The 17,658-nt window shown below is 38.8% G+C and overlaps 1 protein-coding gene across 6 annotated transcripts in view; it reads left to right on the top strand.

Moving 5' to 3' along the window:
* Tln2 (talin 2) overlaps nucleotides 1–17,658 on the top strand; it is a 392,003-nt gene that overhangs the window by 151,818 nt on the left and 222,527 nt on the right. For all 6 annotated transcript variants that reach the window (XM_047538976.1, XM_047538975.1, XM_047538970.1 and 3 more), the window contains one exon: nucleotides 8,545–8,620. The gene's annotated coding sequence lies outside the window, so the exon portion shown is untranslated. The remainder of the gene's footprint in view (nucleotides 1–8,544; nucleotides 8,621–17,658) is intronic.

Raw genomic sequence — 17,658 nt, 5'->3', positions numbered from 1 at the left:
CTCATAATATCCTCCAGAAGAGATTAGCTGCCCTGAAAGTCCTCCGCTCTGCCTATAACCTCTCCCCTTTCCTCAACCACTAATCTATTTGCTGTCTCCATAGTGTTACCTTTTCTGGAAGGTTATATCATTAGAAACATGCAGTATGTAGCCTTTTCAGGTTGGTTTCTTTCAATTTTGTGTTTATATGGCTTAATAGCTCATTTCTTTTTAGCACTGACTAGTGATCCATGTATACATGTGCCTTTTTTGCTCCTTTTACTTTAACCTCTCACCCTGCCTTCTTGAAAGAAACGCTCAAATAGTTGATGAATCACACTTACCTCCTTGTGTGCATCCAGTTCCACTGTTGGTGCTCTAGGGAGCTTCATGCCCTCCTACAGGGTCCACGTTGGAAGAAACAAGTGATAGATTAACAGATGTCCTTTAGGGTTCAGGGATGGAATAGCTTATAGAGAGGAGTCTCTTTTTCCGTTGTCCAGTTGTTACACCTCACATAAACTTTTTTTTTTTTTTTTTTTTTTTGCTTTGGAGATGGAGAAGGCATAACAATGAAATGTTATATTTCCCCACTTGACAGAGTCCAACAGGAGAGAAACTTACCCAAAGACACCGGTTTGTAGCAGGAGAGTCAGTAATTGGTCAATCTCCAGAACCAGGAGAGGAAAAGGAAAACTCAAGCTGGAGCCTTGGAGTAGCCTGAAGGATGATCATAGAATCTGGCCTCCTTTGCCTGCTGTATGCTTATGTATGTGCACACACCCTCAACCCTATCCTGACCCTGCTGCTCCACCCCGGCCTCTTGAGATTGTGCCTGCCATAGTTTCTTGTGTTTATTAATCATACAACATATATTTTTAAATTCTTGAGACATTTATTGAGCACTAAATGTGTGCTTGGAACTGTGCTCTGAGCTGAGGATAGAAATGTATGGGAACCCATATTCTTGCCCACTAAGAGCTTCCAGTCTAGTGGGTAATGCAAACACCTAAATAGATTATTCCAACACACTGCTGTAAGTGCAGAAGTTAAGATGTGTTCAACCAAGTTTCCCTGAACCTTGACAGGCAACCAGAATACTGGTAGTGTAGGGGGCCATTTGAGGCACAAAGAGTGGGCATCAAAGGCCCTGGAGGGGAATGTAGCTCAGATGGTGCAGAGCAGAGGTGTGTGGGCTCATTGGTGCTGGACCACAGACTTCCAGGGCAGGCTGGTGGCAGGTGAGCAAGTGGGCACTAGAGATGCTTGTAGCCTGGTGACTTGGCCTTGATTTTGTAAGAAATGAAGACCAACTCAAATGATCACCCTAACCAATTTGCTCTGGTGGTGGCAGGGAGCTGGCAAGTCAGTGAGACTGGTAAGATTGCTGCAATAGACCAGGGAATAGCCCAGCCAAAATTTCAGGATTGCTAAATAGGATCCCCTAAACCTTAAGGCTTTGAGGAATTGGAGGAATTAATTTTCTGAATTAGAAAGGAGGAAATTGACACTACTTCCAATTTTCTTGCTTTTTCTTGTTTTGACCTCTTTAAAAAGAAAAATTGTTTTGTTTCAAAAATGCATTGCCAGATTTTTCTCTTAGTGAATTTGGCTCTTTAGTTGAGCCAAAATATTTGTTTTTATTTGTTCACTTTGAAGGTGTTGTAACATCTCAGAGTTAACTGTTATGTTCAGACTATTAAATGTAAATTAACAGAATAGGGTATTTCTCTTTCTTTCTTTCTTTCTTTTTTTTTTTTTTTTTTTTGGTACTGGGGATTGAACCCAGGGGTACTTAACCACTGAACCATATCCCCAGCCTTTTTTATTTTATATTTTAAGACAGAGTCTTGCTAAGTTGCTTAGGGTCTCCCTAAATTGCTGAGGCTGGCTTTGAACTTGTGATCCTCCTGCCTCAGCCTCCTGATCCACTGGGATTATAGGCGTGTGCCACTTGATATTCATATTTGGTGTTCTGGTTTTTATTTTTTCTTCTTTTTTTCAGAAAATTGGTGATGAAAGCTTATTTTTATAGAGTTGCCTCCTTCTAGAAGATGAACGTGTTTCTGCTTCCTTCCCCCAAAGAAGGGGGCCCTCTTCTTAGCTCTGATGAATTGAATTTCCTAGTCATTCATATGTTAGCTCATTAGACTTTTTTTGGAAATAATTGACTGTAATAATGTACTAAATAAGGCCTAGAGACAGTTTCTTCTAACCCAGAAGTCATAAAGAAAAATACTCCTGCCTTTTTTGTTGTGGGAATTGCAAAGGATAGGAGATGAACAGAATTCTGGGATAAGCAGAATTTCTTTGAGAAACAGAAATTAGTATAAGCATTTCAGAGCCAATTTAAAATATAGAACTATAGAAGGTATATTTGGGACAGTTTATAAAATGAGTGAATGATGCATTTAGGAACAGCTTGTTTGTTCATTGTATTCCTTTAGTCAGATATTTGTGGAGCATCCTTATATCCAACTTTGGGGATATAGCTCTGTACCAAGTTCTGTCCTTGTTCTCATTGAGTTTACATTCTAGTTATACATACTACCAGTTAATTTTTAAGTGTTTTTAAATTTTTAAGAGGAGGGGACTATGAATTGTAGAAAAGTACGGGATTTGTGGCACCTCTCAGTATTCTGTTATTGAAAGCATATAGAGTGGATATGCAGCGTAATCATAGGCTTCTCTTGCCCGCCTGGTAAACACATGCTCTGCACTACTTTGCACTGATGTTGTTCACACCAGTGACTGATCACTACAGAGATTGTGCTTAGTCGTCCAGTTGTGAGTGCAATGGTGTCTTATGAGCTTTTAACAATGATTTTCATGAATGTATGAATTATAATATTTTAAGTGGTACATGGGGCACTTGTCCCAAGATGCAGACCACAAAAATAATCTGTGTATGAGAAAGCTATTGTATCCACTTACTCATAATCAACATTAGCACATTAAAGCATCCAGAATGTTCTCCCTTGAGAAATTCCTTTTTCTTCAAATGAGCATTTCCCACATTTATACTGAGAATCCTTTTTTCATGTAACTCCTACCACCGTATATTTTGTCAGAATGTGTTTTTTTAGAAGAATACAAAGGGATTTCCTGAACTTTTCTACTAGGTGTCTCTCTTTTCTCTTGGTTCTGCAAAGGTCAGGGCAGCCCATGATTTCTCTGAAGGTTTGGGTGAAGACGCTGCCTGCTTGCTGCTCATCAACTGGCTCTTTATTTTTAATTTTTAAATTTTATTTGTTCTAAATAGTTGTACATTACAGGAGAATGCATTTATACATTTTGATAGATCATAGGTAAATGGAGTGTAATCTCTCATTTTTAGGATTATATATATTGCAGGATCACATCGGTCATGCATACATATACGTGAGGTAATAATATATCTACAATCATTCCTACATCCATGCCCCTTCTCCTTCCTTCACTCTCCTCTACCTAATATAAAACACCTCTATTCTTCCCTAGGCTCCCCACCCCCCCATTGTGAATTAACTTCTACATATCAGAGAAACCATTCGGCCTTGGGTTTTTTGGGTTTGACTTATTTCACTTAGCATGATATTCTCTAACTTCATCCATTTACCAGCAAATGCCATAATTTCATTCTTCTTTAAATCTGGTGATATTCCATTGTGTGTGTGTGTGTGTGTGTATGTATATATATATATATATATATATATATATATATGAATATATGTGTGTGTGTATAAATATATACATCACATTTTCTTTATCCAAAAAACCAACAATCTTTGAGGCTGTTTTGATCCTGGCCCAGCACCCAGCCTCTAGCCAGGAAGCCAGGGAGGGGCAGCCATGAGCAAAGAATTGGGCCCCTCCTCCTGGAGTCAGATATATTCTGACTTAGCAGAGCTGGCCTCAGTTTATTGAACTGCACTTTGAGAACATTCTGAAGGTTTTAGCAAAAACAAATAAGACATGTAGTCAATAAGTTAGAAACTGGAGTGTGTTGGGAAAATTTTGTTTACAAAATTTCTCCCCTTTAGATCTTCCTATATCTATGTAGGGCTATTAAAGAACTCTTTGGTTTATTTCTTTGTTTCTTGGATTTTATGATTTTGAGAGACTAATAATAACTGTGTCAAACATTAGTAGTTACTGAAGTCAAGAGTATATTCTGTCATCCTTAGCTAAATCTAGTGGATTTTCTCTGCTTTATTTGTTCTTATCTTTTAAAAGCACTTTTGTTAACTTGGGCTGATTTTTGTGCTCATGCAGATGGTGCTGGGGTAAAGTGTGGGTGCAGTCTTACACTGCTCCCTAGCTTTTAATGAAATCTAATGACGAATGTGTCTTGGTGGCTTGGGGGTCTATAGAGTGTAGTGAGATTTCAGCCACATACATCATGCAAGCTCTTCAGATGTAATTCAATTTAGACCCACCTACCTGTGAGGATTAAGCCAAAAGTGGAAAACAAAAGTCCATAAAACTCTCAAGGTGAAAGAGTGCCTCCTGTGGCCTCAGATTATTTAGCATGTGTCTTGTTTCTTTAAAGTTGAGGTGATGATCTTAGGTGCGCTGTTTACACATCACTTCCTGGATTCCAGGCATCGTGCTAGGAACTTCACCTGTCCTCTGTCATTTATTCCCACAACATCAAAATAGCTAGGAATGATGGTTTTTCCTCTGAAGATGAGCAAACTTGGATTTTTTTTTTTTTTTTTTTTTTTGTACCAGAGATTGAACCCAGGGACAATTAACCACTGAACCACATCCCCACCCTTTTTTTTACATTTTATTTTGAGACAGGATCTTGCTAGCTTGTTAGTGCCTTGCTAAGTTGCTGAGGCTGGCTTTGAACTCACAATCATCCTGCCTTAGCCTCCCAAGCTGCTGGGATTAGACGTGTGTGCCACCACACCTGGCCAGCAAACTTGGATTCTAAGGAGTGTACTTAAGTTTCCTGGAGCACCAAGAAGTGGTCTGGGATATAGGAGCAGTTACCACCTGTCCTGATACCCTGCTTGTTGGTGGCTGGCACTTTAGGAAGTAGCTTTTGCTAACTTTTAATCACATCTACCTGTGCTGTTTAAAAGGTGCAGTGGGGGAGCTGCCATATGATCCAGAGGTGACTCCTTTAACGCAAGTCCTTTAAATAACAAGCTCCTGGTGTGTTTAAAATAAGCTTCTACTTACTTGAAAAGATCTTATCCATGTTTAAAATAAGTCTTTTAGGGCTAGGAGTATAGCTCCAGTGGCAGAGTGCTTGCTTAGCATGTGCAAAGCCCTGAGTTCAGTCTCCAGCACCGCAAAAAACAGACAAAAACATTTAAAATAGATAAGTGTTGCCTACATGGAGACATAGCTCATCTCAGCATTCTCTAGGGACCTTGTTAGGATCAGGCAATGAGCAATGAGTTTCTGCTGCAAGCTGTTTCCATTCTTGCTCCTACTGAGCTGGAGCTCAAACCCAGGGACTATTGAATGTTGCTGTATGATCTCCTTTAATCCTCTCAACAACCCCTTTGGTTTGCATTATTACAAAGAAAGAAACTGAGGCACAGAGAGGTTAAGCACACGGAGGCCAAATATAGTAAACGATCAAACCCAGATTTAGCACCTTACTCTTAACATCATGCTATTATCATTCCTAAGTGCAGCGTTTTGTGTCATAAATCCTATCCCATCTCAGTCCCATCTGTGGACTTGCTTGGCACTGAGGAGAACAGGAGCCAGCAGCTGGCCTGGGTTGCTCCTGGGTTTGATTGAGTTGTGCCCTAGAGTCACAGATACTCAGTATAAGTGTCATGATTGCTCATGTCTGAAATTGGATCATGGTTCTTGTCCTTACTTATCTTCTAGGGAACTTTTCTTGGGGAGAGGGAGTCACCAGCAGATGAAGGGGGTTAATTAGATTTGTGCTTTACATCCTGTATACCTATAAAGGGATTTGTACATCTATCAGGAATTATGGCTTTGTAGCCAGGTTTGTAATTATGGTATTTTATGGATGCATGTATTATATGAAACTCATGAACCTTTAAAAATAAGGTGATGAGAAGAATAAATTTGTTTGCTGAAGATAAAGTGAACCTAATGGGCCCATTATGGTAATACATTTATGTATTTTATAATCTCAATAGAAAAAAATCTTTTCATGTATTAATATAATTTAATAAAAATAAATCCTTGAAGTGGTTAAGCATACTGTAATAGAGAACATTTTAAGCATAGGAATGGCCCATCTGGACAATTATGTCTCCTTTGTTTTTATTCTCATACAAATAGTCTCTTCATCAATTCCTGTGTTAGTCAAAAATGATTACCTATTTCTGGAAATAGTGGTTTTTTTTTTTTTTTTCTTTTCCTTTTCTATACTAGCTTTGAGTTTCTTGCTTCAGTCACTTTAGCTGTAGGTCAAAAACATTAGTTGAATTTGGTACCATAAATCTTCATTCATATGCTTACAGGATTTATTTGTTTTCAAATATAATGGGATGACTGAGGAGATGGAAAATAGAGAAGCGCTGTACCAGGTGGGAGGGATTCTTTTGGTCATAGTAACACTCTGTCAGCCTGAATGAGGAAGGAGGTAGATATACAACAAGAATACAGAAGTGTGTTGGAACTTAAGGGTGGGGATAAAGTGGCCCTGGGAAGTGAAGGGGAGCTGTAGGTGAGGAAGGGAACTCCCCAGCTGGTGTTCACTGCAACACACAGGTGTCAGGACTATTGGTAAGACAAGAGGTAAGAAGGTTGACATAAGGTAGAAATATTATTACTTCATTCTTGAGCACAGATTTACAAAGTTTATTCTTTAGAAAAGTAATTCGTGCTCTTTACAAGAAATTGAAGCACTATCAGAAGTAGAAATCATCTAAAATTCTGATAAGTAGAATTGCTATTTTGATTAACATTCTTCTTCTAGACATCTCTCTGGACATCTAGGATACACGCCCATGCGCGCGCATGCACGCATAGAATCAGAGCGCACATAGTCATTACCTATTTGTTCACTCAAAAGCATATCATGGGTGTCTTTTCATATCAATAAAAAAGATTCCCGTCAGTGCTTACAATGTTTATGGTTTACATGTTTACAGTGTTTACAATTTTTATGGCTCCTGTTTGCAGGCTTTTATGGGTGTTTACTTTTTTCTTCCCTTAACAATACCATGTGTATTCACCTTTCTGCTTACATGTTTAACTCCTTTAGATTTGTGAAGATTGTTACAAGTAGGAGTACAGGATCACACCATTTTACATGCTGACATAGTTGCCCAAATGGCTAACAGTGACTTCCCTAATTTATAATCTCACCATGAAGGTGTTGTGACATTGGCCGTTTATCATCAGCCATTGGCATTTTTACCAACCTGATAGGTGAAAAATAAGATCTGAATCTTCTAACATTGTTTTTTTCAGTGTTATTTGATATCTTCTCATATCTTCATTGCTATTAGATTTCTTATTACAAAATTTTTGAACTTGCTTTGTCCATTTTGAAGGGAATATTAACTTACTAATTTTAAGACACTTTTGCAAAATAAGGATAGCAACCTTTTGTGCTTCACATATAACTTCTCACTACTGTTCCTATTTTCTTTATCCTTTGATGAAAGTCAATTTTTAGAAACATTCTTTATTTTAATTTAAAGAATGTAGCCAGCCAAATATCTCCATCTTTTATAGTTTCAGATTTTGGTGTTATGCTTAAGGGTCTTTCTTATTCCTATATTATAAAACTTCATAATAATTCGAGTACATATTTTCTGGTAATCATTTGATTCTATTTTGAGTTTATTTTTTCACAAGTAGAAAGGGACAGACCCAGATTTTCCCTCTCCCTAAATAGCTAACCAACATCACTTATTAACTATTCTCTGACACCTGCCCAGATTTGATTACCTGTACTTGGGTCTGTTTCTTATGAATACTCTTGATGTTTACATGTATGTTCTCACTCAGAGTCCTGTTTGTTAACTGTGACTGGGCTGCTTTGTCGATTTGTATGCTTGATTATGTGGTGCTTCTCTGCTTCAGATTGGATTTCCATGGAGTAGGTTGTCAAGTGGTGAGTTCCCAGTGCCTCAGAACTGGGGAGTTCACGGGAACAGCTGGAGTGGGAAGGGCTGCTCCACAGACATGTTGGAGGAACTGAGTAGGGAGAAAGCAAACAAGACCAGAAGAGATCATGCAAACAAATCTAAAAACACTGAGGGTGCAGGGCCTGAGATTGTTTTTAACATGACGAGGGGGTACAGGAAGGGGAATATATGTATATGGGTTTTGTTTAAATTCAAGCCATAAAACCTTCCTACCACAGAGAAGAAGAAAAAAAATGTGTTCTGCCTCTTTGCCAACAGTAACATAATTTTGGTCTTCGAAATAAGTGTCTTGGGACCTCAATTCCCTGTTGGTACAGTAAATTCCCAGTCCATGTGTTGTGGCGGAAATTCATTATTTCCTGAGTTATTTCCTTTCATGCTTAGTGTGGAGGAAATGACCAAATGTATAGATTGAGGTCCTACCCCCACGCCTGATGTCTGCAACATTACTTGATTCTGATGACTTTGATTATTGTTTCAGGTATTGCTGCTGGAGACTTCTCGTCTGCTTCAGGGTATCTTCAGGGAAGTCAACTCTACATAAACTAAGAATTTAGGTGAGTCTTTAAAAACCAAACCAATCAAAAACCTGGCCACTTGTCCACCTGCCTGTGTTGGTGTCACAGTGTTGTCTGGTGATCTTCAGCATGGTCTGCATGGCAGGGTTGCAGTGTCTGGGTGTTAGTCCCCTCACTGTTTCATTTTTTCACCTTGGAGGGGGGGCGATGGTGATGACCTGGAAGAGGGGGTGAGTAACTGGGCTTTTACCTTATCAGACTTCACTGCAGGAATTCTCATTCATTCATGTGTGTTTGCATCATGGATTATTTTTTTCTTGGGAGAGAGGGGTGGTTAGGAAGTGCTGTGTAAGGAACTAATGTAGAAATGTCAGCCATTTGAATTTAAATGAGCTGTTCCTCGAGACTCCAGGATTGAGAGGTAATGGGTTTGGCATGGGAAGAAGTAGCTGCAATCCTAAATGTTTGGTTTCCCCTATGACTGTCCTGAGTGGGACCACATGATCCCAAATGGTGTGTATGAAATATTCTGGGCCAGGAGCCAGGCGACTCTTCTGCAGGTCCTGTGTGTGCCAGAGCTGAAGTCTACAAGGTGAAAGGCACGGTTTATGATCCTACTCTGTCGTAGTACTCTCAGAGGCATCAGTCTGTTTCTGCACATCTTGGACATGTTGCTTAATCTCTCCTGCTCTCCTGTTCTTCATCTGTAAAATTTGTACGTTTTCCTAGCCTAATTATTTCCATGCTTATAGAGTTTGTGGGATAGGGAAAACTATCAGGACCAATTTTCAATATATTTTTTGACTGAATATAAACAAAGTTGATTGTTAAAGCTCAGTGAGTGTGTGGGAGTTAACTGTATAATTTATATGCTGTTCTATTTTGTATTTTGAATTTTTGTGATTTATTTTCTACCCCTTTTGATGCATTATAGTGACACATAACAGTGGGATTTGTTATTGCATAGTCATACATGCATATAATATAATGGCATAAATTGGACCAATTTCATTCCCTAGAACTCCCTCTTTCCCTCTCCTCCCTTCCCCTGGTCTCCTTTCTCTACACAACTATTCTTCCTTCTATTTTCATGAGATTCCACCAACCTTTTCTTTTCCTTTTTTCTCTGTAGCCTCCACGTATAAGAGAAAACATATGATCTTTGACTTTCTAAGTTTGGCTTGTTTCACTTGGCATGATGTTTTCTAGTTCTATCCATTCACCAGTGAATAACATAATTCCATCCTTCTTTTTGTCTGAATAAAGCTCCATTATGTGTATATACCACATTTTCTTTACCTATTCATCCATTGGCAGACACCTAGGCTGATTACATAATTTGGCTATTGTTATTGTGCTGCTATAAACATGAATATGCATGTATTGGCATAGTATGATGACTTTAATTCTTCAGGATAAATATCATCAAGGAATGGTACAACTGGGTCATATGGTGGTTCCATTCCTAGTGTTATGGTTTAAATATGAGGTGTCCCCCAAGAGGTCATGCATGAAACTATGCAAAAATTTTCAAAGGTGAACTGATTATATTCTGAGATTAGGATTAACTGAGTAGTAACTGTAGGCAGATGGGATGTGGATGGAGGAAATAGATTGATTACTGGGGGTGTGCCTTTGGGGTTTATAGATTGTCCCTGATGAGTGGAGCTCTCTCTGCTTCCTTGTGACCATGTCCTGAGCTGCTCTCCTCTGCCACACCCTTCTACCATAATGTTTTGCCTCACCTGGGGCCCAGAGCAATGGAGTTGACTGTCTATGGATAGAGATCCACTAAAACTGTGAGCAAAAATAAACTTTTCCTCCTCTAATTGTTCTTGTCATGTCTTTTGGTCATTGTGACCAAAAAGCTAACTAAAACACCTAGTCTTTTGAGGGAATTCCATACTGATTTCCATAATGATTGTGCTAATTTACAATCCCAAGGGTATAAAAGTGATCTTTTTTCCCTACATTCTCTCCAGAATTTATTATTTGTGTACTTGATGGCTGCCTTTCTAATTGATATGAGATGGAATCTCAGTGTAATTTTGATTTTCATTTCCCTAGTTGCTAAAGATGTTGGACTTTTCTTTTTCATGTATTTGTTGGTCATTATACTTTCTTCTTTTGAGAAGTGTCTGTTTAATTCATTTGTCCATTCATTGATTAGATTGATTTTTCTTTTTATGTGATGGCAAGTTGTTTTTGTTCTTTATATATTCTGGATATCAATCCTATTTTGTTGGAGTATAGATTTTCAAAGTAGCTTCTAATTATATTATGTACTTGGATATCAATCCTATATGAGAAGAGTAGCTAGGAAAGATATTCTCCCATTCTGTAGACTTTCTCTTCACACTCTTAATTGTTTCTTTTGCTGTGCCAAAGCTTTTAAATTTGATGCTTCCCATTTATTAATTTGGGGTATTATTTCCTGAGCTTTAGGATTCCTATTAAGGAAGTCATTTTCTGCACCTATATGTTGGAGTGTTGACCATACATTTTCTTCTAGCAGTTGCAAAATATCTGGTCTAATTCCTAAGTCTTTGATCCATTTTAAGTTTGTTTGTGCAGGGTGAGAGATAGAGATCTAGTTTCATTTTTCTACATATGAATATAAAGTTTCGCCAGCACCATTTGTTTAAAAAATCTGTCTTTTTTCCAACATGATTTTGTCAAGTGCCTTTGTCAAGGACTGGATAACTTTATCTGTGTGGGTTTGTCTCTGTCTTCTATTCTATACCATTGGTCTATGTGTCTGTTTTCATGCCAATACTATGCAGTTTTTGTTACTATAGCTCTTCAGTATAATTTGAAGTTAGGCATTGTGGTGCCTCCAGCATTGCTGTTTTGGCTTAGAATTACTTTGGCTATTCTGGGTCTTTTATTCTACCAAATGCATTTTAGGTCTTAGAATTTTTATAATAAAGGTTTATTTTCACAAAACATAATTCCATGAAAGGCCTATTTTGATACTAAAAGAATAGGAATGTCACACATTTGTCTTTCACTTGTACATATTTAATACTATAAAAAAGTACTCATCTTTCCCCACCTCTTCCTCATTTCTCTGCAGACTAGTGACTGTTAGCCATAGACTTGGCAGCACTAGTTCATCGACTAGTGTTCAGAAAATATTGGGGAATGTGACTACTAAAGTCTCTTCTTCTAAAACTGTGTCATTCCTCCCAAAGAGGAAAGAAATGTACCCTACTCACAAATTTTTAATTTCAGACATTGCTGTGACAGCTAACATGGTCGAACTAAGAGAGATCCAAGGTCAGATGAAGAGACTGTTCTTTTGGGAACCTAAGTAAAAATGGCTTATTTATGTGATCATGAATTTAGCTGTGAGTTACACTGCAGTCCATGTAAAAATGAAAACAGTGTTATCAGTAGTCTGATAAAAGTGTACAGATGGTTCCTTCCCACCATTGTGGGGCAGCCTCTGGCCAGGTGGTACTTCATGCATGAACATCTGCCTGTGGGGTGCATATGCTGAGAGCAGGGGGGAGGTGAGCTGAATGCCAAGCTCAAGGGAGACCTGTGCCAACCCCAACTGTGAGGAGTGAGGAGCTCAAGTACGGACAGAGGTCAAGGTGCAGAGCCAAGAACTCTGAGCTAAGGGTGATGGATCAGAAGCCCTGGGACAATGAAGGTTTTTTCCCCCCCGGGAGGATCATATGGGACACCTGGGTGGATATTGCCGTTTGAGGACTCATAGAGGGTGCTGGGTGGCCCATCCTGGCTGAAGAGCCTGGGGCAGAGTAGACAGGAAGGTTACCAGTCTATGCCATTTGCAAGGTTTCAGATCTGAAAGGAGTGTTCAGGGCATTGCACGCCCTGGTCTGTAGAGAATGGAACACTATGCTTCAAGTTTACTCTCCTTGGGGTGTGGGGATGTGTGTGTGAGGTAGCTGGAAGCAGAGGGAATAATGGCCTGAATTATTAGGACAGAAAGATACCCTAAGGGAGGAACACCACAACCATGCACTGCAGGAGGTGTGCATAGTCCTGGCTTCTCCTGGCAGTGCTGAGAAGTTCCATGTGTTCTGCTTGGATTGGAACATGGTGGTTCAGTCCTTTGGAATTCCTCCCTCAGTGAATTTCTGGCTTATGTTTGTGTTAACATTCATATTTTCTGGGAAACTTAAATTAAATTGGACAGCCTTACCTGTTTGCTTTCTGTTCTGCCACCACCACCCTTGGTTTATTGTCTGATTGGTATGCTTCAGGTGATTTCTCCACCCAGGGAATATTTATTCACTGCCCTTTTAGGAAAAAGTTACATTAAACAACAGCAGCAGAAACATTTGTCTTAAATGTAGGAATGTGAAATATTACTTGAAATCTTGATATTTCTGAAAGTTTATAAAATTATGAATAAATGCTGGCAGGGGCTTTTATTTTGACATAAACCAGAGGCAGGAGAATTGCTTTAAGGGATCTGGACTAGTCCAAGTCTGAATAAAATTTAATGAATGAACAATGTGACCAATCAATCATGTTGTGGTGGCTTTCAGAAGGCTAGAGCATTCTCGTCAAGATCTTGTAGGGATGAGCTATTAAGATTTTGAGACAGCCATGCTTTACAGAAATAAATGTGATGTTTTAAAATGTAACATGCATGCAAGAATCTGTGCATGAGCATATGTGAGAAGGAGAGACTGATAGATGGGGTGGGGGAATGATAAATGACTTGTTTAGCATTTTCCTTAATGGCTTATGATATATTCTGGCTTTGAGAATAAATCTAATATTCTGGATTTATCTCTGTGTTCCCTGCAGGCTTATAAGAAAAATATTTTAAAACCTATTTTAAATGAAAAACCATTGTTTTTGGCTCTCCAGGAATTTTTAGTTCCCATTGCTGTTGAGGAGAAAGTACTGAATCTGTAAAATTCAAAGCAGGATCTATGTAGATCTTTCATTCTACACCAGTGAGTTAAGGGCTATGACGTCAGTAAAGATAAGTTCTTTCTGTGCTTCCTTTTCCTCATTAAAAATGTAATCTACAGCACTGTTTTGTCTTCCTGCCACCCTCCATTAGTCAGTTTTTTGCAGTGCTTTTCTCCTTGACTGCAGGTACCATCACATCTCCAGCCTTCCTACCTGCAGAGTTCCTGAGTCACTGAGAGACCTAATTAGCATTGTCTTGCTGATCAGGATTCTTGGACCTACACTGAGGCCCTTACTCTGAGGTCTATACCTACTGGATGTTTTGGCAGTGTTTCATAATTGGAGTTGCTAATCCACCATGTAACAGAATGTGCTGTTTCCTTGAGGTTTTGGCTAATTATGTTCATCAGTTAATTTCTTGTTTTGTTATTTTTGGTACTGGGAATTGAACCCAGGGTTATTTTTACCACTAAGTCATATTTCCAGTCCCTTTTTTTATTTTTTATTTTGAGACAGGGTCTTGCTAAGTTACTGAGGGCCTCACTAAATTGCTGAGACTGGTTTTGAACTTGCAATCCTCCTGCCTCAACCTCTGAGCCACCATCCCCCGCAGTTAATTTCTTTCAAAGTTAAAAATTCCTATTGGAGGACTCAGCAAAGGAAGGATGAAAAGAGTGAAGAGACAACTTACCGAAAGGGAGAAAAGATTTGCAACCTGTACATCTGAGAAAGGGTTAATGTATAAATTTTATAGGGAACTCAAGCAACTCAATTGTAAGAAAACAACCTGATTAAAAAATGGGCAAAAGATCTGAATAGACATTTCTCCAAAGAAGACATACAGTTGGCCAACAGGTATATGAAAAAATGTTCAGAATCATTAATAATCAGAGAAATGCAGTTAAAACTATGAGATATCAACTCACAACTGTTAGAATAGCTGTTATCAAAAAAATGAAAGATAAGAAATGTTGGAGAATGTGGGTAAAAGGAAACATTTGCATGTGGGAATGTAAATAATAAAGACAGTATAGAAAATAGTATGGAGATGCCTCACCAAAAAAAAAAAAAAAAAAAAAAAAATTGAATAAAAAGACTGTGTGTGTGATCCAACAACCTTACTACTGGGTTTTTATCCAAAGTAAGTGAAATGTCAGAAATATCAGCATGTTAGTTGCAGTAGCATTCACAATAGCTCAGATGTGGATACATGCTCATGAACAAGTAGATGGGTAAAGAAAATGATGTACGTGTGCACAATAGAATTCTGTTCGGCCTTAGGAAAGCAAGCCTGTCTTTGCATCAACACAGAAGAATCCAGAGAACACTAGTTAAATGAATTAAGACAGGCACAGAAAGGCACATTCTGCCTGGTCTTACTTATGTGCAGAATCTAAAATAGTTGAAGACAGAGTAGAAGTAGAGAGTTGAATGGCAGTTACCATAGTTTTAACTGTATTTCTCTGATTATTAATGATTCTGAACATTTTTTCATATACCTGTTGGCCAACTGTATGTCTTCTTTGGAGAAATGTCTATTCAGATCTTTTGCCCATTTTTTAATCAGGTTGTTTTCTTACAATTGAGTTGCTTGAGTTCCCTATAAAATTTATACATTAACCCTTTCTCAGAGGCTGGGAAGTATTAGTCAATGAATACATAATTTCAATTTGGTAGGAGGAATAAATTCAAGAGATCCATGTACAATACAATATTATTAACATAATTAATAATGTATTTCTTGAAGAATTGCTAAGGGAATAGATCTTAAGTTCTACCAGGAAAAAAAAAGTACATGAGATAATACATGTTAATAAGTTCAATTTAACCCTTTAACAATATATACATACTTTAAAACAACATGTTTTATACAATAAATAATATACTATTTTGTCAATCAAAATCAATAAATTTTAAAAATGTAATTGAAAATATAAGTCCAAGTGTGGCATGCAAATAGCTAAAATTTGGAAACATTTCAGAAAAACTTATAATGGAAAATGATAGTGTCTCACCTTATCTCTTCTCTCCTTTGGTCCTACTTCTCCAAGGCAACCACTTCTTCTGTGGATTGTGTGTGTGTGTGTGTGTGTGTGTGTGTGTGTGATTTTGGCACGTATGCATACTATGCTTGCAGCACCATTTCTCATTTATCAGTGTTAAAGGCTGTCTTTTGGTATCTTGTGATGGCTGATGATCTCAATCTGCTCATCCCTCTCTCTTCCTCCCTATGACTGAGTCATGCTTCAGACTTTCCACTGCCTCTCTCTGTACCCTCAGATAACACCCACATCCTCCGATGCTTGTCTTCTCTCCTAGATACTATTTCTTGTCTACGTCAACACACCCCAACCCCACTTCTGAATAATCAGGCCACTCTACCCTTAATTTTATATTCTCAGAGTTAGAACTATCTACGTGTATTTTGTTCTTTAATCTCAGTGAATGCTTTTCATGATTTATCTGTAGATTCTGAGTGTTTAAAATAAAAAAGCAGTGTTTGTTACAATTAAGTAGATGCTGTTCCCCTTGGAACATCATTGGGTGGTAGGAATCTATTCCTTCATTTGTGAGTCTGATATCCTTGTGCCTTAACCCCAAATGAAGCATGTTTAGCATGTTCTGTTTACACTGTGTTGGCACTCTTGTACACAGCAAGTTCAGACTCTTGGTCATCCATCTCCTCATCCAAGAGTTGGCTTTTTTTTGAAGATCTTGCTCCCACAACCCTGCATTGGTGGCTTGACCTTTAGGCATGCTGTGTCTCTAAATAATGCTGTTGGCCAAGGAAAACTTGTTACTATGATTGGAAAAACATCTCTGGTGTTTGAAGGAGAGAAGGAACCTGATCTTTGAAACTTGCCATCATTTATTGAGGACCTGATGTATTAGGCACGTAGGTCCCCGAGGTCCACTGGATCTTGAAATCCTCTCACCAGCCCCACAGAACAACTGTTATCACTGGCATTCCCACAAAGAGAGGCTGGGCTCCGGATGAGTACTTTCCAAGAACCCTAGTGGGAACTGCCTCTTAGATCCTAGGGCAGGCTGAGGCATGGTATCCACCTGTGGTTTCATAAATAAGACTTCCCTATTTCTGGCATGTCTTATACACTTTACTCAACAGACCTCTGTCTTTGCCCCAGAAAATTGCTGCTTCTTTAGGAAAGAGTCATCTTTGCCTAATTCTTAGCCTCATCCTTATTTCAGGGTACTGAGTGACCAGGAGCTCTTTACAAAGAACTCTGCTGTGACTGGACTTGGGAATAGCCATCTTGTTTCAATGTTCTCTTGTTCAATCTCAAGTGAGAAGGAGGACCTCTTTCTTACCCAGCCCTGCTGGTGCATGGAAAAAATGATTTATTGCTGGTTGTTATTGCATTGAGTATTTTCTTACAGCTCAAGTGTGTGTATATGAGTCAAGTGAATTTGATTCTTTTAATGCATGGTGTATTTTGTGGTGGTTTTGAAAGAAAGGTTGGAAAGACAGTGAAATCTTGTTAAAACTTTCATTTCCTCTCATGAATGCAGTGATCCAAATAAGTCTTTTTGTCTAATTTTATTTGGTCAGTTGCCTTCTGTGGCAGTGATCAGATGGGTGGCAGGTGCCTTGGAAGGACGGGTTCCTCCAGCAGTGTTGATGTTCTACCAGCTCCTCACTCCCAGCTGCTTGTCTCCCTCACTGTGCAGTTCCCATGTGAAGGCTTTTAGTAGAAGCTGGAGTCCTTCCATCAACATGTCACCAATGGGTTTTCTGCTTTCTACTTGAATAGCACATTGAAGAGTGTGTGGCTGTGGACACACCTTTTTAAGTCTCCATTAGGTCAAGGTGGCAGTAAAGATGTGCTGCTTCTGTGCAGTAATACTTATTTCCCAAACACCTTGACCTGTTATGTCCACAGCCCCAAATAAGTACTGAACAAAAGGAGAATCTTTAGATCCAGGTCTCCTTCACTCATGGAGGAGAAACATGGTCTCAGTGAAGTCAAGTCAAGTTCGTTGTTAGGGGTTGGGATTGATCTTGCTTCAGTGATGGACAAAGGGGATGTCCCGCATTCCACTTTGGTTGTGGTCAGCCATCCACGGTTGCCCTGCTGTCAGCTTATAGCAGTCTCATTCCAACTTGCAACTTCTGCTATTTCCATTCATCGATTGTAAGGATACAGTAGAGTGCTGAA

The sequence above is a fragment of the Sciurus carolinensis genome, chromosome 2 (genome assembly GCF_902686445.1).
Source record: "Sciurus carolinensis chromosome 2, mSciCar1.2, whole genome shotgun sequence".
In the NCBI taxonomy this organism is placed as follows: domain Eukaryota; kingdom Metazoa; phylum Chordata; class Mammalia; order Rodentia; family Sciuridae; genus Sciurus; species Sciurus carolinensis.
This window is presented reverse-complemented; position numbering and strand designations above follow the sequence as displayed.